Below are 24,735 nucleotides of genomic sequence, written 5' to 3'. Positions count from 1 at the left end.
AGTCAAAGTCATTCTTAAAAAGTCACAATAAATAGAAGTAGAGCAAATACAGAAAGGATTAAGGGTAACAAGAAATGGTATCTTTTCATGTTTTCAAGACGTTTATTTCAGGGGTGGGGAGTGTGTCTTCCCCAAATGCAAACGTAGTTCTCTCTCAATATCCACTTCACGGATTATGCTCGCACCTATCACTCTGAATTGAACTGTTTGTACTCCCGTCTCGCATTAGACGTGAGGTGAGTTCTTTAAGGCAAAGAACTTGCCTTGTTCTTTTTTCTATTCGTAGCACCCATGACCCGGGTGGCTCTACGTAAATGTTCACTGAACTAAGAAATGACACAAAAGTCCTCACAGTTACTTTAAATCCCAGCTAGCTTCCTTCTACTCTGGGTATTTCCATTTGATAGTCAACACACACTTACAGAGGGCCCACTTCATGTCAGGCACTGGTGAGTGGGCAGAGAAAAATAAGCTGTGGTCCCTGTTCTCAAGGCATCACTGTTCAGTCAGGAGACAGTACACGAACCAATTCCTGCAGTGCATCGGGTGGGTGAAGACCCGGGTCTCTCCAGGCGTAGTGGGAGAAGGGAGTGACTGCTCTGAGTGGAAGGGCCAGAGGGGAGACAATCTGAACCGCAGCCTGAAGTACGAATGTCAGGCAAGGAGGTGGGGGAGGGGCCTGAGAGCAGTTCGGTATGCCCAGGGCCTAAGGTACAAGGGGCTGGGGGATGAGGTGGAGAGGCAGCAAGCCCAGATCATGAGGGCTCCAGGTGCTTGGGCAGTGACATGATTAGACCTGCATATCGGAAAGGGCACTTTAAAGGTAGCGGTGGAAGGAACGAGTTGGAAGGTAAGGACTTCCGCAGCAAGCAGGTCAGATGAACCCATCAACTATGAAAGGGGTGCTTGGGACAGAGGAGCCCGAATTCAGATTCAGGAGCTGAATCTCACAAGAGACATAGAGAGAGAGGAGCTGAGAACCAGTAAGTCCTGACCTGGGAGACCAAGAATAAAGGAGGAAAAGCAGTCTGGGGCAGGGGGCGGGCAGAAGAGAATACGTCTGATTTTGAACAAACCAATCTCAAGATGTTTGCAGAACACCCAGGCAGGCAGTTGTACATAAAGGTCTGGGAATTCAGAGAGGAAACAAGGAAAAAGATAGAGATTTCAAAGTCATCAGCATGTCGTGACACACATTGAGACAAAAGTGGATCCAAAGCCAAATATACAGTGAAGATTCAAATTCAAAGTTAAGAGGCAATTTTATCAGACAGCAATATGAAATCCAGCACATATCAGTTTTAGACCAGCGCTTCTTAACCAAGGACAATTTTACCCACCAGGGGACATCTGACTGTATCTGGAGACATTTTTGTTTGTCACGACTTGGGGGAGAAGGGTGAGATGCTACTGGTATCTAGTGGGGAGAAGCCAGGGATGCTGCTAACCATCCGCTAATGGACAGGACAGTTCCCTACAACAAATTATCCAGCCCAAAAGAGTGCTGAGGCTGAGAAACCCTGTTCCAGGCAGGAAGCGCTCAATAACAATTTGCTGGGCAAAAGGCTGACTCTTAGCTCCTCTGGAGCTGCTCTGCCAGGCACAGACATAAAATAAGATGCGTTGTGGAAGGCTGAGCCTGGCTCTGCCTTTCAGAGAATCTTTTAAATACCTGAAAGAGTAAAGAAGAAGAATTTCTCAGAGACCATTATTCTGGAAAGAAGTAATGTTAATCTCTAACAATAAATAAACACGATTTGACTTTTTGGAAAATGTTTGTGCAATACTTATCAAGTACGTTATAAATGTACATGCTTTCTGGGAATCAATCCTGAGAGAATAACCCAAAAGACTGGAAAGATCACATGCAAGATATTTACTACAACTTTCCAACTCACTTTATGAGGTCAGTATTACCCTGTTAACAAAACAAGAAAAAGCCATCACAAGAAAACTATAGATCAACATACCTTATGGACACAGACACAAGTCCTCAAGAAATGCTTGCAAGCCAAATCCAGAAGTATATAAAAAGGAGTGTACAACATGACCAAGTAGGATTTACCCCAGGAAAATAAGGTTGGTTCAACACACAAAAATCAATCAACATGATATACCATATTAATAGAATGAGGAAAAAACCTCCACGATTATCTTGATAGATGGAGAAGCGGATGAAATTCAATATCCTTTTCACGATAAAAACTAGGAATAGAAGGTAGCTTCCTCAACTTGCTAAAGGGCATCTACAAAAACCCCACAGCTAACTCATACTTAGTGATGAAAGACCACAAGCTTCTCCCCTAAGATCAGGAACAAGACAAGGATGTCTGTTCTCACAACTTCTGTTCAACATTGTACTGGAAGTTCTAGCCAGGGGCAGTTAGGCAAGAAAAAGAAAGAAAAGATATCCAAACAGGAAAGGAAGTAAAACTATTTCTATTTGCAGATGACCTGATCTTACACAGAGAAAATCCTAAAGAATCCACAAGAAAACTATTAGAGCTAATAAATGAGTTACTCAAGGTTGCAAGACACAAGACATATATAAAATCACTGTATTTCTACACACTAGCAATGAACAATTTGACAATGAAATTAACGAAAACAATTCCATTTACAAGAGCATCAAAAAGAATACATAGGAATAAATTTAACAAAACAAGTACAAAACCTGTACACTAAAAACGGTTGTAAACACTGTTGAAAGAAATTAAAGAGGACCTAAATAAATGGAAAGACATCTATGTCATGGATTGGAAGACTTAAGATGGCCTCCAAATGGATTTGTAGATTTAGTGCAATCCCTATCAAAACTCTAACTGCCTTTTTTTGCAGAAATGGACAAGGTGATCCTGAAATTCATATGGAAATGCAAGGCATCCAGACTAATCAAACCAATCTTGAAAAAGAGCAAAGTTGGAAGACTCTACTTCCCAATTTCAAAACTTACTACAAAGCCACAGTAATCAAGTCATGGGTACTGGCACAAGGATAAAAATACAGATCAATGCAGTAAAATTGAGAGTGGAGACATAAACCCATACATCTATAGCCAACTGATTTCTGTCAAAGGTCCAAGACCATTCAATGGGGGAAAGAATAATCTTTTCAACTGCTGTGACAACTACACATTCACCTGCAAACAACATATTTGGATCTCTACTTCACAACGTATACAAAATTAACTCAAATGTATCCAAGATCTAAAACTATAAACCTCTTTGAGGAAATAGAGGTATAAATAATCATGATCTTGGATCAGCAATGGTTTCTCAGATAAGACACTTGAAGCACCAGAAAAAAGATAAATTGGACTTGACCAAAATTAAAAACTTTTGTGCATCAAAGGACACTATCAAGAAAGTGAAAAGACAACCCATAGAACGGGAGAAAATATTTTTAAATCATGTATTTGACAAGGATCTAGTATCCAGAATATATACACAACTCAACAAGAAAAATAACCCAATTAAAAAATAAGCAAAAAATTTGAAGACGTTTCTTCAAAGATACACAAATGGCCAAAAGATGCTCAACATCAGTAGTGATCAAGTAGACACAAATTAAGACCACAATAAGATACTGCTTCATACCCACCAGGATGGCTATAATAAAAAACAGATTAAGTACTGCGAGGTGAGGATGTGGAGAAACTGGAACCCCATACGCTGCTGGTAGAAACGCAAAATCCTGTGGCCACTTTGGAAAACAGTTTGGCAGTTCCTCAAAAGGTTCAACAGAGTTACCACAGGACCCAGCAAAACCCAGTAGAAATGAAAACATATGGCCACACAAAAATTTGGACAGTAATGTTCACGACAGCATTATTCATAATTGCCCCAGAGTGGAAACAACCCAAATTCCCATCAACTGATGAACGGGTAAACAAAATGTGGCGCATCCATGCAACAGGAAGTGAAAAGAAGAAAAAGAATGAAGTACTGATGCATGTGGCAATGTGGAGGAGCCTTGAAAACATTTTGCTAAGTCAAAAGCTGGACACACAAGGGCAGTGTATGATTCAATGTATATGAAACCTCCAAATCTCTGGAAGAGGCAAATTGAGAGAGACAGAAAGCAAGAGATACGGAGATATGTTTCCAAGGGTTGGGGGCGGGAGGGGAGGAGGCAGGGAAAGGAGAGTGACAATTGGTACAAGGGTCCTTGTTTTTTTTAAAGCTTCTACAAAGGCTATTTTTCTGTTATGAATAACTGCTTTTTCTAGTTATCCCAAACGAGTTGATAAGGGCTCTGATTTAACTGTTTCATATTTTCAGGAAAAAGTGTTACTATTATACACTTTTATTAACTAGGTAGCAGGCTGGTAAAATTTCTACAGAATTTTAAATGATTTATGATGTTCCATGTGTACTTGTTCATGTTTTCTTAGGCAACATTCCACCAAATTACTAGCTTTCCAAAAGCTGTAGTACTGCATATTAATATATGCAGCAGCTTTACTTGTTTTAAAACCAGAATCGGGTTGTGACTTTCATTTAAATTAAAACCTATGCTTTATGCATTTGTAAAACTGATATATTGGTGTCCTATTTCTTTTATTGTTTTGATTACACACTTGAAAGATAAATTTACACACTGAATAATGAAACTTGATGTTTCGGTATAAGTTTAAAAAGAAAACTTGTCTTTTACTTAAAGCTTCATGGGGGGGCGGCTGGCCCAGTGGTGCAGCGGTTAAGCTCGCACCTTCCCCTTCTTGGCAGCCCAGGGTTCGCTGGTTCAGATCCCAGGTGCGGACACGGCACCGCTTGGCAAGCCATGCTGTGGCAGGCGTCCCACATATAAAATAGAGGAAGACGGGCAAGGATGTTAGCTCAGGGCCAGCCTTCCTCAGCAAAAAGAGGAGGATTGTCGGCAGATGTTAGTCCAGGGATAATCTTCCTCAAAAAAAAAAAAAGCTTCATGGAATAGAATTCATATTTAATTGGAACAACTAGACAGGATGCTTTTCTGGAGTCAACCTAAAGGAAGCTAAGTGGAAGAGGCAGATCTTTTAGTTTCTGTTATCTACTTACTATAGGACTCCCAGCCAGCTACAGTGCATTAATATGAAATACTTTGAAATTCATAATCTAAAAGAAGGGGGGACTTATAATAAATTCACAGATCACTAGGTAGGAGGTTGACGTGACTCAGTGTATAATATTTTTTAAAACTTTCATTTTGGGTCAGCATAAGTTTAATTTTTTCTCTTTTCAGTTAGCATTTCATTTTGAAGTTTAACACAGTAAGCTTGTACACAGTTTTATAATTTAGTAATCCCGGATTCTGAGTCGTTTTAAGACAAAAATGGAAACGAAAAGTGTACTTAGGAGAACTAATTTTCTTCTTCTGTAACATCTAACTCTTCAGCCTCTGCTTGGTGATCCTTTCTTAGTTGATAGGTGGACACTTGCCCTGTTCCAGACACACACTTAGCTAAGGCACCCCGGAAAAGGCACCCCTGAATCTGCTCTTGCAGTATCTAAATGAGATGGATAATCTGGCGGATACCTAGAGCTTCTGAAAACCTCCGAATATCCTCCTCATCAATCTTTTGCATATTTTGGTAGGTATCAGTGTTTACGTCTAAAGCTTTACTGTGAAGAGCATTTCAACAGTGATAAACTCTGAAAACACAGTCTTAATATCCTTTATTTGCTGCTTTTTCAAACTGCCAGTGGTTTCCTCCAGGTGGGAGCTGTCTGGGCAGCTCTCTGTAAGTGGGTTTTGCCGTAAAACACAAGTCCATCGACGGCTTGCTGCCTTGTCCTTTCCCATCTCGGGAACTGCTCAGCTCCTCCACTCCTTGCGTTCATGTTGCTGACGTCGTCCAGTTCGTTTTGACAAGGGTTCCAGGAGCTTTCCACGGTTCTGCTCCTTTGGCTGCAAGTCGTTCAACCTCGGCATGTCGATACCCCGAAGTCTGGCAAACTCCTGCGCTGTCTTTCAGGCCCTGCTTCGCAGCCGGGCTCTCCGGAGAGGCCTGCTCGTGCAGCTCGCTCACCTGGGGCTGCTCCGCCGCTCGGTCTGGCAGTTTCCCGCACAGGAGCAGCAAAGACGGCACCCAGCTCCCCGGAATGCTAGCGCGTCCCGCAGGGGCCAGGACAACTGGCCCTCCCCTCCCCCAAGGCGCCATTCCGGCCCGGCCGCAGGATCCCTACGGTGCAGGCGCAGGCCGGAGATGGCCGGCTGGACCTCGCCCCAGGTCGCACCTCCCAGAGGGAGCTCCAGTGCCTCCAAGGTGCCTCGGCCGCAGGGCGGCTTCTTGGGCTGATGAAAATGTTCGGGAATAAGATCGTAGTGATGGTCACACAACCTCGCGAATATACTACAAAACCCCCTCGAAGTGTATACCTTAAAACGGCAAATTTTATGGTATGTGAAATATATACCTCAAAAACAAAAAAGATTTACTACAGCAGTACTATAATATTTAAAAGGGAGAAACATCCTTAATGTCGAACAACAGGGGAATTCAGATGATAGAGACGACGGGACCATGATGTGGAAAGCCTAAGGCCATTGGTTTTAAAGCCAAATAGAAAACCGTCTCTAGGAGAAGCCTGCCATGCCCACCCCGCGTTTTAACTTTATTTTACAAATGAGGAAACTGAGCCTGAGCGGGCTAACAATCGTGCCCAGAAAGACAATGGGTGGTGGACAAAAGGCTCCACCCCTGCTGGTGTGGGCCCTGGGCTTGGCTACTCACGGGACACCGCCTCAAGCACCAGGGTCAGTGTTACTTAAAACTAAAGTTTGGGGCTGTGGGATTTTGTTTGGTTCCTCCAGGACGTTGTCGCATCAGTTTCCTTTCCCTCTTGTCTGATTGACAAGACAATGTCTGTGGACCACCCCATGCCCACCAAAGGGAAGGGGGTATCATGGTTTTGAGGTCAGCGAAGGGCACGACGAGGCTTCCAGAACCCCGCAAGTGCTAGGGTAGAAAAGGTGGCCTTGTCACTAACACACGACTAGGTGTGCAGGTTAACTCGGAAAGCTTGGGTTCAACCCGGGGCTCCACTACTCACTAGTCTGTGAGTTACCTGGGGCAGGTAATAAGTTCATCAGGCCCCTTTCTGAGCCCGACAAAGGCACTACTACCTACCTCACGGGGCTGGTGCGCAGAAAAGTCAGTTAACGCTTGGAGAGCTGTTCGCGCAGCGCCTGGCACACGGAAAGCGCCCGACACGCCTTAGCCGTTCTGCAGACCTGCCTGAAAAAGTCACCCACAACCTGAGCTTCCAGGTAAACCGCCGCCGAGGGCCCGCAGTCCAGCCACTAGCAGGTGCTGGGTGGCACCTTCAGCATCAGGGTTTAGAAAAATGCGCCTTCGGGTCAGACACCGAGCTGCAACACTCGGCGCTCCCCTCCCCCGTGTTTACGGCTGCAGATCGGACACGACACTCGGGGTTCCCTCCCCCGTGTTGACGGCTGCAGATCGGACACGACACTCGGGGTTCCCTCCCCCGTGTTGACGGCTGCAGATCGGACACGACACTCGGGGTTCCCTCCCCCGTGTTGACAGCTGCAGATCGGACACGACACTCGGGGTTCCCTCCCCCGTGTTTACCGCTGCAGATCCGACTCGACAGGACAGACCGGCTCCAAGCGCCCACGAAGCCCACCCGCCCGGAGCTCGCCGGCCCAGCCCCCGCCCACGCCACAGTCAGGCCTGAGTTCCACGTGCTCGGCTCCTCCCCGCCCCTTTCTCGGGCCTTCCCCCACACCCCTATCCCACCCTGGGCTCTGAGGGGGACGCAGCAGGAGCCCCCGGACCAACCCCAACGGTCACCCAAACGGGCACAGACTCACTTGATTAGAGGGTCCTTTCCGCCTCTCCCTCGGATTCACGCTGGGGCTCAGCAGGAATACCAGCGAAGCGTGGAAGGACCCGGAAAGACCAACCTAGAGCGTCCGCCAGTTAGTTGCGCCGTTTCTTGTGTTGCCGCAGCGGATAGGGCCATCGCGGCCGCCCCTTCCTTCTCATTGGACGCAGTTTCTGTCTGTCTACATCAATAGGGTGGATCCTACGGAGAGGGCGGGGACTGAGGGTTCGGCTCCGCCCAGGCATGGCGAAGAGGCCGCGTGTCGACAAGGCGTGCCTGGGCCGGGCGCGCTGGGGGCGGGGCCGGGCGCCCTGGGGCGGGGCTGGAGGCTGCGTGCGGAATTCAGGAGGTCCGAGGTGGCTGGTGCCGCAGCGGTGGGTATCCCACCCAGCGCCGAGAATCTTCCCTGCCCGCAGGCGATTGGTCCACCCTGGAGCAGTCCTCTCGCTGCTCGGGTCCATTATCTTCAAAACTGAGACTTGGGGAGGAGGAAGGGTTGTGTTATGGGAAGGATGATGGAGGCTCTGAGATGAGGGAGAGCCAAAGGGACAGGGTGACGTCTTCGGCAGTGACCGCAGGTGGCTGAGGCTGGTGACCCTAGGTCTGTGTGGCTAGGTGCGGAGGGGCGTGCCCTGAACTGCAGTCAGGAGGCCTGGGTTCCAGGTCTGGATCTGTTTCCTACTTGCTGTGTGACCTAGGGCGAGTCTCTTCCTTTGCTGCGCCTTGATTTTTTTCTGTTAAAACAAGCAAGTTGATCTAACATTCTCATGTCTCCAGAGTAAAGTTTGTTCAGACAGTCAATATTTCCAGAATGTTCTCTGCGTGCTGTGCCTTTTCCAGTTAGCAGCTGACAGCCGTCAGATCTAAAAGGAAAACAGAAGGTTGTGATGGACACTTGGCCAGAAGTGACAGTTTTGTGAGAAGAGCTGGGTTGATTAGGCCAGGCTTGGTTCTTGCCACTAGAAGGCCTGGTACGCTGTGTGTTGGGTTAACCCAGGCCCCTGCGAGTGGCTGGACCCATTAGAAAATAGGGTGTGGAGTTTATCAATTGTACCCATGTGTGAAAGCATTTCAGTCAATAACAAAGAAGGTAGGATTTTCGGTTCTCAAGGAATTTACAAACAAATGCAGGGTGTGGAGTGCGGAAAGGTGGTGAAGGGAACCGGGGAAGTGAGTATAGTCAGAATGAAAAACAGCTTCTAGAAGCTTGAGAGGAGAAAGAAAGAAATTCTAAGCAGAACAATCAACCTGACTGGAGGGTGCTCAAGGAATAGTGAGGCATTCATTTTGGCTGGATGGGAGGGGAGTCTTGAAAGCAAAACCAAGCAAGGTTGGGTCAAATGTCAAAGAAACCAGCAGGCTTTGAGAGTTGGGAACTAGAGCTGCGCTTTGGGGAAATCACCCGGGCAGCACCCTAGGAGAGGTTGGAGAGGAGAGATTGTGGAAGTCGGCTGGGAGGCTTGTCAGGAGCTTACTGCAGCAACGGTCCCGTAAAAGGCAGGCAGAGCTGAACCAGAGGGTCAGCAGCTGGGATGGAAGGGAGGGGTGGGTGGGAGAGCATTTCAGAGGGAGAATCTGCTACTTGAACTCTTTGGGGGGGAGTCAAACTGGATTGTAAGCTGAAGATGGGGGTGGTCACTGGAGGAAGTCAGACGGGCTTGGCTTGGGGCTTGCTGAGTGAGAGAACGGCAGCCAGCCAGCCAGCCAGCTCTTTTGAATTCCTGTGAGGGAACAGTGGGGTTGGCACCCGATGTGCCTTGGGGACCTGCAATAGGCACACTGAGAAAAAGGTTAAAGAACACTCGCAAGTCAATGCACAAAGGAAGCTTAGCCTTGGGCGAGTCGTGTGGCATCTCGGAACCTCAGTTTCCTCAGAGGTAAAATGAGGACCATGATAAGGTGGTGAGGAGTAAATGTCCCGATTGTAAAGCGCCTCACAGCTTAGTCTCCACTCCCAGCGCTTAAGCACCCTCTTATGAGGATGGCTTGGTATCTAAATGGTGCATGTTACCATCAAAGTAAAACTAATCCCTTTTTTCTATTTCATCCCCAGAATTGGAAGCCAAGGCAAATAAAAATTTTTCTTTGAAATGGCATCTAAAATGAATCGACATTAAAGTTGACTACTCAAAAAATAAACAATACTTTTATAGTCCTTGTCATGTGCCACATATTTTCTGAGCGCTTTCCATATATTCATTCTTCTAATTAGAACAACCCTGTGAGGTAGATGCTATTAATATCACCACTTCACTGATAAAGCGAGTCACAGAGAGGTTAAGGAACTTGCTCAAGGTCACACAGCTGGTGTGTGGCCTGAGTTAGGCAGTCTGGTTCCAGAGTTTGTGCTCTCAAGGCAAAAACTGTCAAAATGAAAGTCAAAAGACATACTCCGATTTGGTATAAAATATCTACAACTCATTTCACTGAAAAGAGCTAATTTTCCTAATACATAAAATATTCCTACAAAAATAATAGAAAAATGAGCGGTGTCTATGCCAACTATACAGAAAAGGAAGTAATCATGAAAGGATGCTCAACCTCACTCAATATAAGGGAAATGTAATTTAAAACTCCTCTGACATATCCTTTTCCATGACCAGATAGGCAAAATCCAGAGGTTTGTTAATGCTCAGGCTCTCATATGCTCTCCAAGGGAGACACTTTAGCAGAATATCAATATTTCGGTGGTCTAGTGGTGAAGATTCGGTGGTCTCACCCCACCATGGCTTGAGTTTGTTTCCCGTCAGGGAACCACACCGTGGGTCTGTTGCTTGTCATACTGTGGCGTCTGCATGTGGCTGTGATGCTGAAAGCTATGCCACCGGTATTTCAAATACCAGCAGGGTCACCCATGGTGGACAGGTTTCAGTGGAGCTTCCAGACTAAGACAGGCTGGGAAGAAGGACCTGGCCATACAATTCCAAAAAAACTGTCCATGAAAACCCTGTGAATAGCAGCAGAGTGCTGTCTGATAGAGCGCTGGGAGGTGAGAGGATGGCACAAAAAGACTAGGCAGGGTTCTGCTCTGCTGTCCACAGGGACACTAGGAGTCAGAATCCACTCAATGGCGCTAACAACAAAAATCAATATTTATCTAAATTAAATGTGCACATACCTTTGACCTAGCAATTACATTACTAGGAATTCATCCTAAAAATATATTTGCTTATGTGCAAAGTGACTTAGCATTGTATAATAGCGAAAGTTTGGAAGCCATCTTAATGCCCATTAGTAGGAGACTAATTTCAAAAAATGATGGCAGATTCATTTAGTGGAATACTGTGCACTGAAAAGAAAAAGGATGAGGAGGCTCTTCTTATAGCGATATAAAACTACCTCCAAGATAGATTCTTGGTGAAAAAAGCAAGGTCAAGAATAGTATGTAAAGTATTGTATAGGGTGAAAAATGTGTGTGTGTATCTCCCTGGAATGATTCATAGGAAACTGATAATATCCCTTAACTCTAGGGAGGGGACCTGGGTGGTTAAGAGACGGGCATGGGAGGGAGGGAGCTTTTTACTGTGTGCCTCATTGTACCTTTCCAATTTTGACTATATGAATATATTACCTATTAAAATAAAATTTAAATGTTAATTAAAATGAATCAGTGCATTATGTACAGCAACCAACTGCAGAAGTTGTCCATTTTAAGAGGTAACTTGTAAACATGTTGCTAAAGGAACCAGGATGCCTGTCAAATCCCATCCTGAAGACACTGATCCAAAATATAATCAATACAAGAGAAACATAGTCAAATTAACATGTCCATTGTGTGATAACAGTCCATCCAGAGGCCAGAAAAAAGATCCTTCTCATCAGAATTTGTCCATGTTTGTTCAGTGATATCCAAGGGATGTGAATGTCTTGGTCACTGGCAGTCTGACTCCAGAATAATTCTCCAGTTCCTTTCCTAGCGTGAATTAAATATCCCACAAAACTCTCCAAACCCCTGTGAATGATTACATGTTCACTATACTGCTGATGACTGATTCTACTACAGTGGGGACAGTAATTCTGGATAGGAGGGACCCCAGGGTAATGGGCAAGAATATTCTAGACACCAGGAAGTTCTGTATCCCAGTAATAATTGGTATTCTATGAGCTTGGGTAAACTGAAGCAGTTTCCAAGGATCTGGTCCAAGTAACTGATATCATCAGATGTTGGAACCCACAAACTCAAGGACAAGACTTGTGGTGACTCTAAAATATTATTCTTAGCTAGTTAGCAGCCTGACCAATTGAACAATTAACAATACATGTTTGATGCAGAAAAATTAAACAGAAAAGCACAAAGTAAAAAACAATCCAGATGACCTAGGTTAAGTCTATTCCTCCAAAAAAGCCACTGTTAACATCTGGATGTCTTTATTTCTAAGCATGTGTTTATTGTAGTTGTTTATATAGTTCGTTAATTCATTCAACAAATATTTATTGAACACTTGGAATGCAATGCCTGTTCTAGGTGCTGGAGATTTAGTTGTATTTATTTTTAATAATAGTAAAAAATTCTATTTTTCTATCTATCTATCTAAATATCTTGAAAACCTTGAGTTGATACTGTAGAGGAGGAAGAAATTTTCCTTTACCTTTCTAGGTTCTTCTGGCTGGTCTCAGAATTAAATTGACATGAGACAATAGCAGGAGAAAATCACACAAATTTAATAACATGTATACATTGGAGAAAACGTAACATGTATCCAGGAAAACTGAGTAACTTGCCAAAATGGCTGAAGCACTGCCTTAAATACCATCTTCAGCCAAAGACAAAGGAGGATATTGAGAGCAGTGGCTTGGGACTTCAACGGGAGGAAGGCAATTCACGTGGAGATGGAAAAGCAAGTGTTTGGTAAACAAATGTTTGCCATGCCTTGCAAAGACAATGTGACCCGGAGAGGACTTTGATCAAATGGGCTTTGCCAGGTTCCTCCCTGTCTATTACACCTAGTTTATATTACACTATCGTTATCTATGGTGTTAGCTCTTTCCTGAAATAGGCCTTCAATCTTAAATTCTTTTAGGCATTTAGGGAGTAGGTCAAAGTTTCTGTCTGAGTCTTTTGTTCTTAAAAATAATCAAGCCAAAGAGATACATTTTGGGGTGGCAAATTCTTATCCCCCAGAACACCAACACTTCCAATTCCAATGCATCACCACAGGGCTCATTGAGTTTTCTCCCCTTCCGTATTCGTATATCCCTTCTCCAACAGTGAACTTCCCATTATCTTTAATCTATTTACTTATTTGGTCAATCCCTCTGTATATAGCCATACATACAGGAGTCTCTGCCCCCTCTCCTTCCCGAGTGCAGATGCCCTCCTAACCCCACACAGGCTCTGAGGACCTGCACTGGGCCATACTCTCCACCGCCACCAAAGAGGATATCTTCTTCACTTCTCTTGAGCTTCAACACTCCATGTGAAGATATAGATTTGGACAAAATCCTTGCTTCCAAGGAGCTTATATTCTAACGATGGGGGAGGAGGAACAAAGCAATAAAAATAAAGCATCAGGTAATGATAAGTGCAATGAGAAAATAAAACAGGATAATGTGATAAGAAGTGGCTAGGGTGCCACTGTGGGTTGGTGATGTGTTGATTCTTGTCTCTTTATGCCCCACCCCCATCCTTCTTTGCCCTGCTTTCTGCATGTCTACAAAATGCATTGCATTGGCTCCTCTTCTACCTGCCTTCCGATTGAGTTCAACTGGTAGGAGATAGGCAGGTGGGAAGGGAGAGAAATGCCTCCCTGCTTTGGTCTGTATTTTCTGGCGGTGGCATCTTCTCAGGCTCCAGAAATCCGTTCCCTCCCCTCGTCCCTTCAAGCTCCCTGGTGGTAGTAGCTTCCTGCTGTTGCTGGCATGTGGGTGCCCCGATGGCCTTGCTTCTCTTTACCCTGCTGACACCTTTGTTAATAGTTCCTTCACCAAAGTCTCCTGAACCGTCCGAGCTGGATTCTATTTCAGGAAAGGGCTCTTTGAGGAAATGACTCTTTTTATTTAAACAATTATTGTGAACCATTTTTTTAGGTCAATATATATTCTTATGCAGTATGATTTTCAAAAACTCAGTCTAATCAGTTAAAAAAGGAAAACGTTAACCAGGCTTGTCTTTCTGGAATTGAGTGCAGAATCCATTCCCTTCTTGTCCCGCCTCTGACCTGAGTGCTAAGTAGCTTGAGTTGTTTCTTTTTTTTAAAAAAAAGATTGGCGCCTGAGCTAACAGCTGTTGCCAATCTTCTTTTTGTTTCTTCTCCCCAAATCCCCTAGTACATAGTTGTATATTCTAGTTGTGAGTGCCTCTGGTTGTGCTAGTGGGACGCCGCCTCAGCATGGCCTGATGAGTGGTGCCATGTCTGCGCCCAGGATCTGAACCAGCGAAACCCTGGGCCGCCGAAGCAGAGCGTGTGAACTTGACCACTTGGCCACGGGCCGGCCCCTTGAGTTATTCTTTACAGGAGGTGATAGGCCTGCTCTTGTGACTCTCCCCTACCAGACATCCAGCTGACTCAAATAATGCCGTGTTTGGCTTCTTTATGATACAGAACTGTATTTCCTGCATCAGGCTTGCCCTCAGCTGTGCATTTCTCTACTCCCTGCCCTAGGGAGGGGCCTCAGCCATTAGGAGTCAATGGAGCCCTTGGACACACAGTCTACTGCAGGAGCCTACTTTTTCCACCTTCTTTTATTACATTGTCTACTTGGTGCCAAGAATTGTGCTTCCATTTGGAGGATCCTTCAAATAATTTTTAAAACTTTTTCCCCCTCTGCTAAGCATTGACAAGCCTGGGGTCTTCCAAGGATGGTCGAGTTTGGAGAATGAGAAGGGGCTTGCAGGAAGAGTACCTCTCGATAGCTTCCACGAGCATCATTCACTTCCTCAGCAACATAGAAGAACATGAAAAAGATATGCATTGTTTCCCAAGGCTGGCTTTATCAGTGTCAACAGCTTTATAGACATAAGAAGTTATAGATTGAGAGAAGGAAAAAAAAATCCTGCAGAATAAGAGCAGGAAAAAAAAAATTGAGGCATGTAATTGTTCCAAATCCTATTGCATCGGGCTGGTTTCTTCTGCGTTTGAATTTCAGTTTAACACTCACAGGAAGATTGCCTTTAGGGGCCATGGAGAAGGGAGTGGGGAAGAATTCGGTTTCAGTTTAACCTTGGGAAACTGCAGAACTGAATTCATCAAGAAACTCATGTGTGCATGTGCCCGGGAAGGCTTTTTTGAAAATCTTGGCATGTTCTTCCTTACCCGAGGAGAGAACATAAGGGCCTGGACTTAGCTTTCCTGCTATTTCTGGGATCACATATGTAGAAAATCACATAACCCAAAAAGGCTAACGTAAGGAACCTCTTCAGTACCAAATTGTGCTCCCCGCCCCCCAACTCCCAGATGAATCCACACTGAAAGCTCCAGGCTTTCATAGAATTAATTTCTTCCTTGTTCTGTGCCAAATTTGACTACCTAGTCCTCTGTTATGCTTTAAAAAAGGTAATTTGAGGTGCTGTGACTCCACCTTTCCAGATTAGAAAAATATTACCCTGTGGATAAATGAGAATATATTTGAAGGTGTTTTGTATGTTGGGAGGGAGACACTTTATAATTGTTGCTTATTATTGTTAGCTATCACTTGAAATACAGCCTAGTGGTTAAGACTGTGTGCTATGGAGCCAGTTGGCCTGTGTTCAAAATCCTGTTCCTTCACAATATAGCTGTGGGAACTTGGGCACATTACTTGGCCTCTCTGAGCCTCAGTTTCCCCAACTGAAAAATGAAGATACTACGGGTATCTGCCTCATTGTGAGGATTAAATGTTCTTGGATCGTGCAAAGCACTTAGAACAGTCTCTGATCCACAGCGAGCAGTTGAGAATTCAGTGACACCGAACCCAAAAAGTTGCATGATAACCCTTCACAGAGTTGGGAATCCCAGCAGCTTAGCTGGAGCCCCGTGAGAAAGAGCTGGGATGGTAAAGGAGAGCTGCAGAGGGAGGTCTCCCAGGCATCTGTCTTCCCGTTCCGAGACATGGCTGTGAGTTCCTACCTCTCCTCCAAAGGGGCGGCTCCTTCAGACAAGGCTAAGTGTCAGCCATGGTGGGCTTCTGCTGCAAAAGCTTTAAGCACTTCATCTTACAGTGGAGGTTTCAGCAAAAGAAGCTTCTCTTTCTATAAATGGCTGCTTCTCACCGCACCTCTGTGGACAGTGTCTAATGATGGGGTTGGCTCGTTTTCTGGAACCAAATAAACATTTCTTCCCACTAGCCCCATGGTGACAGTGCCAGAATTAATGAGCTGCAGCGTTGCCCATCGCTGCAGGAGCCAGTAGGGAAGCCCTGATAGAGCTCTGTTTATTGCCAGGGGAGATGTCAGAGGCAGAGAAAGCACAGCTGGGGCTTCCAGCCCCCAGCAGATCGTGCAGTGCAGGCAGCCAGGGCAATCATTCTTAGACTTGTGAACTCAGGAAATAAATTCCAAGAGGAATGAAAACGGGTGAGACAAAGGATTTGGGGTCTACGATTTAGAGTCGTTTTTCAGGTTTCTGAAATTTTGAATAAGTTAAGGTAATATGGTAGTGCAATTGAAAGCACTCTTCCTAAGCCGGAAGCAATTTGAGCAATTCCCTATTAAGGAACAAGCTCCGAGCTGGTTTCCTTATCAGAGACTGCACTCTTGGTGGAACCCTGCACTCTCTGGTGCTCAGTAAATATGCACTGTAGGGGCTGCGAATTGGCTGAGTCCTTGCGGAGATCTTCAGAATGAACAGGGTCCATTGCAGTGCAACATGCACAGAAGATACGCTGTGACAAAATCCCTTGGTTCCTTAACCAAACCAGTATCCGCAAACACACTGAGATTGTGCATGACCAGTTGGTTGGCAGAGAATACTGAACTTACACGAACATGAGATTGCTACAGAAATAGGCTCTTTTCAGAATTAGCCTATGGCAGCCTGGACCTTCCATCACAAAGCATTTGTAGGCGCTGGTTTTAGGTGAGGATGTTTTGAGCTAGATGGACTGAAATTTGCAGATAAGTGAATATCCTGAACATTTTGTGCAAAGCATCAGAAACCCAGTCAGGTTAGCACAAGCCAAAGTGGAATTTAGTGAAAGGATTCTGGGATATGTCATGGTGTCTGTGAGGAGGTGACACTGGAATCAGAAACTGGAATGTCAGGCACCCAGGTGATTTTCTCTCTGCCTCTTGAGCGCTGCGTGATCTCTCATTTCTGCTCCTCTCTGCACATCGGGTTGTTCTTGACACAAATCTCTACAGCCTTGTGCCCCCTCTGATGAGCAGTAGAATAAAATATAAAAGGTGTAATAATGCTTTAGAAATGAGAAAGTATAACTAAAAAACTCTATGGAAAAGAGGCCTCTGCCAAAAAAAAGTAGAACCCAAAGTTTAAGGAAAATGAAGAAAGATTCAGATCTCCTTAGCATCAGTGGGCATCACCAGGACATAAGAGGGAGAAAATGTCCAGGACCCCCGATTATAATAACAGGATAGTAGAGGGAACTGGGACTGTTAGTGAGCGGGACTGTGAGTGAGGTACCTGGTAGGAACTGAATGGAGTCAGGAGAGGGAACAGAAGAAGGAGAGGCTTTTATAGTGTATAAATACCAAAACCAGGTCTGTGTGCTTGACAGCTTTTTGATTTCTGCAGGCCTGTCCTGCTGATTCAGGTCGAGGCAATACGGGTAATAAATTGGGCACGTCCTTCCAGCCTCACCCTTTCTTCTGGTTGGCACTGATACTCAGAGAAAGCTGGCCTGGGAAAGGTGAAAAATATCTTGTAGGAATAAAGGCCAGATTTAGTCCAAAAGTCATTAAGTAAAGCTAAGCAAGGTAGACATCCATGTTATGGGGGTGTCAGTGGCCTGGCACTGGGTGTTGGAGCCTGAGTGGGGCAAGGAGGCACTGGCACAGGGGAGGGGATGCAGCGGGGGCCGTGGTGGACCAGTATGGGGTGTCAAGCCAGAGTAGGGTGAGGAGGGCATGTAGATGGGGCATGGATGTCAGTGATGTTAGCAGCAGTGTCAGCCCAGTGCGGGGTAAAGAGGATCTCTACTCAGCTGGGGGGTGAGCTGGGGAGGATGTGAAGGGCACTGACAGGAGACTGGTTACATACTCGGGCAGGAGTGGGTGGGTCGGGGCCAGGGTAAGGATTGATCTGTATTAGTTTGCTATGGCTGGCATAACAAAATGCTGTAGATGGGTAACTTTAAACAACGGGAATTTATTTCTCACACTTCTAGAGGCTAGAAGTCCAAGATCAAAGTGTCGGCAAGGTTGGTTTCTGCTGAGGCCTCTCTCCTCAGCTTGCAGGTGGCTGCCCTCTCCCTGTGTCCTCACATGGCCTTTCCTCTGTACGCACATTCCTGGTGTTTCTCTGTGTGTCCAAATTTCCTCTTCTTATGAGGGCCCCACTCAGATTGGACCAGGGCCCACCCTAATGGCCTCACTTTAACTTAACCACATCTTTAAAGGCCCCATCTCCAAATATAGTCACATTCCGAGCTACTAGCGGGTTAGGGCTTTAACATGTGAATTTTGGGGAGACACAATTCAGCTTAAAATGTGATCCAATTAATCAATATATGGAGAGTAAGGGGAGACAGTGTTCTCACTGTCAGAGAAGGGAGCTGTAAATCTAGAAAGATAGAAAACTAGATTGGAATTGAGGTATTAAAGTGAAATCATGATTTTCAATATAGATAGAAAGAAAAATAAATACAGGTGTAAATATGTGTGTGGGTGTACATATATTCCCTGCCTAAGACCAATGAGAGGGCCGGGAACAACAACACCTTAATAGCAAGAAGCACACCTAGCGTTCAGATCTTGGTTCCTAAGTATTCTTTTCTTTTCTTTTCTCCCCAAAGCCCCAGGGCATGGCTGTATATCCTAGTTGTAAGTCCTTCTAGTCCATCCATGTGAGCCACTGCCACAACATGGCAACTGATAGATGCATGATGTGGTTCCATGCCTGGGAAGCAAATCCGGGCTGCCGAAGTGGTGAGTGCCAAACTTTAACCACTAGGCCATCAGGTCTGGCTCACCATCATTCATTTTGATTCTCAAATAGTCCTGGATTTGGCCAGTAGGAGCCCCTTCAAATTGGATATTCTAAATTCATCTTAGACTTTCTCTGCCCTAACCCTGGGATCTGCCATTTCTAAAAAAATTAAAAAAAAAATTAGTTCCTTTTATTAGAAAGTAATATTTAGGGGGCCAGCCCTGATGGTCTAGTGGTTAAAGTTTGGTGCTCTCTCTCACTGCTTTGGCGCCCCAGGTTCACTTCCCGTGGAACCACACCACCCATCTGTCAGTTGCCATGCTGTGGCAGCATCTTACATAGAAAAACTGGGACAACTTACAACTAGGATATGCAACTATGCACTGGGGCTTTTGGGAGAAAAAAAAAAAGAGGAAGTCTGGCTACAAATGTTAGCTCAGGGCCAATCTTTCCCTGCCCCTCCCCCCCCCCAAATGATGGTAGTAACAGGTTCTAACCCACTGAAGAATAGGAATCATTGAGTCCATACTGAAATAACTAACTCAATGAATAAGTAAATGAAGAGAGGAGAAATTTTTTTCTTACAGTAGAATGCCAATGAATAAACGGAGAAAAGATGATGGAGTCAGAATATCACTGTTTGGCAACCATGATAGTAATAATTAATTCAGCAAAAATAATCAATGGATGCTAAAACTGGAGGGCAAAAGTTTAATGAGGTAAGGGTATATACATAATTTCAAAATATCTCCTTGGGGCCGGCCCGGTGGTGCAGCAGTTAAGTTTGCATGTTCCACTTCAGTGGCCCGAGGTTCGCCAGTTCGGATCCCAGGTGCAGACATGGCGCTGCTTGGCAAGCCATGCTGTGGTAGGCATCCCACATATAAAGTAGAGGAAGATGGGCACGGATGTTAGCTCAGGGCCAGTCTTCCTCAGCAAAAAGAGGAGGATTGGCAGCAGATGTTAGCTCAGGGCTGATCTTCCTAAAAAAAAAAAAAACTCTTAAAAAATACTTATTAATCAGGGGCTGGCCCCGTGGCCGAGTGGTTAAGTTCACGCACTCCGCAGCAGGCGGCCCAGTGTTTCGTTGGTTCGGGTCCTGGGCGCGGACGTGGCACTGCTCATCGGGCCACGCTGAGGCGGCGTCCCACGTGCCACAGCTAGAAGAACCCACAACGAAGAATACACAACTATGTACCGGGGGGCTTTGGGGAGAAAAAGGAAAAAAATAAAATCTTTAACAACAACAACAAAAAAAAATACTTATTAATCACAAAAAGGGAAGGAGTGATTATACAATGGCAAAACCTGGCAGATACCACCTTAATCAAGTGACCAAAGTTATATACATATATATATTGCCAGCAGTGACACAAATCCAGATTGGGTGCTATCTGATAGGATGCAATGAGAAGAACAGAGCATCACTTTTATAGTGTTCCTGCCAAAAACACATAACCTGAATCTAACCATGGACAAACATCAGACAAATCCATATGGAGGGACATTTTACAACATAATTGTCAAGTAATCTTCAAAAGTTTCAAGATCATGAAAGACGAAGAAAGTCTGAAGAACTGTTCTAGATTGAAGGAGACTAAAGAGACGCAACAATTTAATGCAAGGTGTCATCTGAATTGGATTTCCTAGTGGTCCAGAGGATGTTATTGGAACAACTGGCAAAACTCGAATGGGTCTCTAGATTAGACGGTGATAGTGTCTAACGTTAAATTCCTGATTTTGATGTGTGTATTTGGTTACGTAGGAGAATGTCCTTGTTGGTAAGAACTATACATTAAAGTGCTGGGGTGTGATAGGGCATGATGTTAGCCACTTATGTCCAAACGGTTCAGGGAAACATGAGGTTCTTTGTTCTAGTCTTGCAAATTTCTTCATGTTTAATGTTATTTCTAAGTTACAAAATTATCTAAATAAAAAAAGGAAGGTAAAATAAAGATATTTTATTGGACAAACAAAAACCGAGAGAGTTCACTATCAGCAGACTCATTAAAGGAAATTCTAAAGCATATTTTTTTCAGGCAGAATGAAAGTGAGCTTAGATGGAAGGTTGGAAATAAAGGAAGGCGTAAAGAACAAAGGAAGGGGGAAGTAAATGGGTAATCTAGAAGAACACCAACTGTCGAGTTTTAAAACAAAATACATCTCAATAATAACATGTAAGTTGGGAGGGGGATATGGGGAGTTAAATATTCTAAAGTTATCTTGAGTTTTCTGGGAAAAAGGTAGATGTGCTGATTATATTAGATTTTGATAAGTCAAGGATGCATATTGTAATTTTTAATGTACACACTACAAGTAAAAGAATAGAAAAACAATACATAACTGCAAAGAATGTAGGAAAATAAAATGACAAAAAATGCTCAGTCCATGCAGAAGAAGACAAAAAGGAGAGAAAAAGGAACATAAAACGTCTGGAACAAGAAGTAAGCACATAAAATACAAGAGATTTTAATCAAGATATGTCAGAATTCACATTAACTGTGTATGGACTCAGTGCTTCAGTTAAAAGAGAAAGATTATTGGACTTGCGGGCCGGCCCTGTGGCCGAGCGGTTAAGTTCACGCGCTCTGCTTTGGTGGCCTAGGGTTTTGCCGGTTTGGATTCTGGGCGCAGACGTGGCACCACACATCAGGCCATACTGAAGTGGCATCCCACACAGCAGAATCAGAAGGACCCACAACCAGAATATACAACTGCGTACTGAGGGCTTTGGGGAGAAGAAGAAGAAGAAGAAAAAGAAAAAGATGGGCAATGGATGTTAGCTCAGGTGCCAATCTTAAAAAAAAAAAAGGATCATTGCACTGGATGAAAAACCAAATCAAACCAAACCCAACTATCTGCTGTTTACAAGAGACACATCCAAAACATAAGGGTACGAGAAATATGAGGGTCAAAAGAGAGTCAAATTACACCATGTTAACAAGGAGAGACAGTTGTGTGGCTGTGTTAGTATTAAACAACATAGATTTTAAGGCAAAAAGCATAACAAGAGATAAAATAGTCACTTCATAATGATTACAGGTTCAATTTACCAGGGTGATACAACAAATCTACCTTTGAATGCACCTAATAGTGATGGCTTAAAAATATTTAAAACAAAAATTGACAGAACAACAAGAGAAACCAGCAAATCTGTAATAATAGGCTATTTTAACATATGTCTCTCAATACTCAATAGGACAAGCAGACAAAAATCAGTAAGTGTGTGGAAGATTTGAGCAAACTTCATTTAACAGATGTATCAGTATACACAACATCGCATCCAATAACTACAGAATACATTTCCTTTTCAAAACTAGTAATATTTATAAAACTTATTTATATATTGGGCTATAAAGCAATTCTTGACAAATTTCAAATGGTTGAAATAATAGAGTGTGTATTTAGTGACCGCAGTGCAATTATGCCAGCAATCAATAACAAAGAGATAACTGGAAAATAAATCCCTTTGCATATGCAAACTGTATTAGTCAACTTTAGTTAGGTTATCCTGCAAACAAACAGGCTCAGACTCTTCTTGACTTACATTTATTTCTCATTCCTGTTAATATTGTCACTGTTACAGCTCTGCTCCAAACTGCGGGTTAGCTTCAAATCTGCTTTCTGTCTTTTTATTCTGGGATCCAGACAGAAGGAGCAACCTCTGTGTCGGATGTGCCTTTCCCATGACAGAAGACACTGGAGTGCAAAAGGCCTTACAGACCACACAATCAAACGGGAAGCTCTCCTCCAATACAGCACACATCTGCTCACTAGTCCACTGGGCCAAGAAAGCCACACGGTCAAATGCAAACTCAGTGGGCATGTATTATCCTACTACAGGTTAGGAGGGAGTAAAGAACTGAGAAAAATAATATATGTGTGACTGAAATGAAGAAATACATTTTCAAATAAGCCATGGGTCAAGGAAGAAATCACAATGGACATTAGATTAAAAGATTGAATTAATAGGGGCTGGCCCTGTGGCCGAGTGGTTAAGTTCACGTGCTCCACTGCAGGCGGCCCAATGTTTTGTTGGTTCGAATCCTGGGCGCAGACATGGCACTGCTCATCAAACCACGCTGAGGCAGCATCCCACATGCCACAACTAGAAGGACCCACAACGAAGAATATACAACTATGTACCGGGGGGCTTTGGGGAGAAAAAGGGAAAAAAAAAGTCTTAAAAAAAAAAAAGATTGAATAATTTAAAAACCCAACATATTAAAACCCTAGGATGCAGCTAAAGCAGTTCTTAGAGGAAGTTTTATACTTAAATGTATATGTTAAAAATGAAAAAGACTGAAAATTAACAGAATAAGCATTCATCTCAAAAAGTGAGAAAAAGAACTACTTTATAATTGCTGTCTTAGGAGGGTCCTGGGTGGCTGGGAGACAGGAGTAGAAAGAATTATTTTTCACTATATATCCTTTTTATCTTTTAATTTCATACAATGTGCACTTATAATTTATTTTTAGGAAAACACTGTATTGAGTATGGCTGTGGCTTGTATACAAGTCCATTTTTGTATATGTTTGGCTTGAGGGGCTTGAAAGGAAAAGGAGAAAAAGCAAAAATAGACTAGTTTAGGAATGAGAAGGGAGCCATAGTCATAGAGTAAAGAATTTCGAGAGACTGCAACATACAACTCTAAGCAACTTTGAAGTCCTAGAGAAAATAGATTATTTCCTATCAAAATACAAGCTATCAAATTTGACCCAAGAAGAAACGAAAAACCAGGACAGATTACTTACCATAGAAGAAATCAGAAAGATGAGTCCAAATCTACCATTAAAAAAGAGGGCCAGGTAGATTCAAAGTGGAATTTTATCTAACCTTCCTCCAAAGAAGAGGTGATTCTGAAGTTGTTTAAAATATTCTGAGCTACAGGAAAAAATAAAATCCTCCAATTCGTTTTATAAAGCCAGCGTAATTTTGGAGCCAAAATCTGATGAAGGTAGTACAGAAATAGAGAGAATTAGGGGCCGGGCCCTGTGGCCAAGTGGTTAAGTTCACGAGCTCCGCTTCGGCGGCCCAGGGTTTCACGGGTTTGGATCCTGGGCCCAGACATGGCACCGCTCGTCAGGCCATGCTGAAGTGGCATCCCACATGCCACAACTAGAAGCACCCACAACTAAAATATACAACTATGCACCGGGGGGATTAGGGAGAAAAAGGAAAAATAAAATCTTTAAAAAAAAATAATGGAGAAAAACCTTATGATCATATCAATGGCTGTTAAACACGCATTTGATAAAATTCATCTCATTTCTAATAAAAATCGGTAATAGAGTGAAACAACTTAAATATGTCAAAAGCTATTTACTGAAAACCAGTAGCAAATATCCTGCATAGTGAAACATGAAAATAATTTTTGTTAAAATCACCATTATAGTTTGGTAAACTGGAAAATGATATCATCCCTGATGATATGGTTACATACCTAGAAAAACTGACAGACTCTTGTTTAAAAAGAAAAGATACCAGAATTAATAAGATAGTTTGGTAGTGGAGATGGATTTTAAATAAATATAAAGATCAATAACTTTTATCTATTAAATGTGGAAATGGGAAAAGTATTGTATTTACAATAGCAACAAAAATAATGAAATAGGTATAAATCTAACAGGACATAGGACCTATATAAAGAAAACTACAAAATATTATTACAAAACCACAAATGAAGATCTGAATAAATGCAAGGTATACCATGTTCTTGGATATGAAGACACTATTTAAAATGTCAATTCTCTGCAAAATAATATAAACATTTAATGCAATTCCACTTAGGGTGCTCATAGGGTTTTTCTTAATTAGATAAAATAATCTTAAACTTTACACAAAGGATAGCTGAGATACCATGAAAAAAGAAGATCAGATA

General features: G+C 43.5%; 1 protein-coding gene and 1 pseudogene across 9 annotated transcripts in view; both read right to left on the bottom strand.

Annotated features, from left to right (window-relative positions):
• The window catches only part of DCAF4 (DDB1 and CUL4 associated factor 4), a 28,389-nt gene extending 20,244 nt beyond the window's left edge, over positions 1-8,145 (bottom strand). The window contains exons 1-2 of one of the 9 annotated variants that reach the window (XM_070593545.1): positions 7,819-8,145; positions 7,112-7,219 (exon numbers count right to left, since the gene is read on the bottom strand). The gene's annotated coding sequence lies outside the window, so the exon portion shown is untranslated. The other 8 variants (XM_070593548.1, XM_070593551.1, XM_070593546.1 and 5 more) reach the window with 8 other exon arrangements.
• LOC139079326 (CBY1-interacting BAR domain-containing protein 1 pseudogene) lies at positions 5,214-6,407 on the bottom strand (annotated as a pseudogene).
• Positions 8,146-24,735: the final 16,590 nt, after the last annotated feature.

Source organism: Equus przewalskii, chromosome 25 (genome assembly GCF_037783145.1).
Source record: "Equus przewalskii isolate Varuska chromosome 25, EquPr2, whole genome shotgun sequence".
Lineage (NCBI taxonomy): Eukaryota > Metazoa > Chordata > Mammalia > Perissodactyla > Equidae > Equus > Equus przewalskii.
This window is presented reverse-complemented; position numbering and strand designations above follow the sequence as displayed.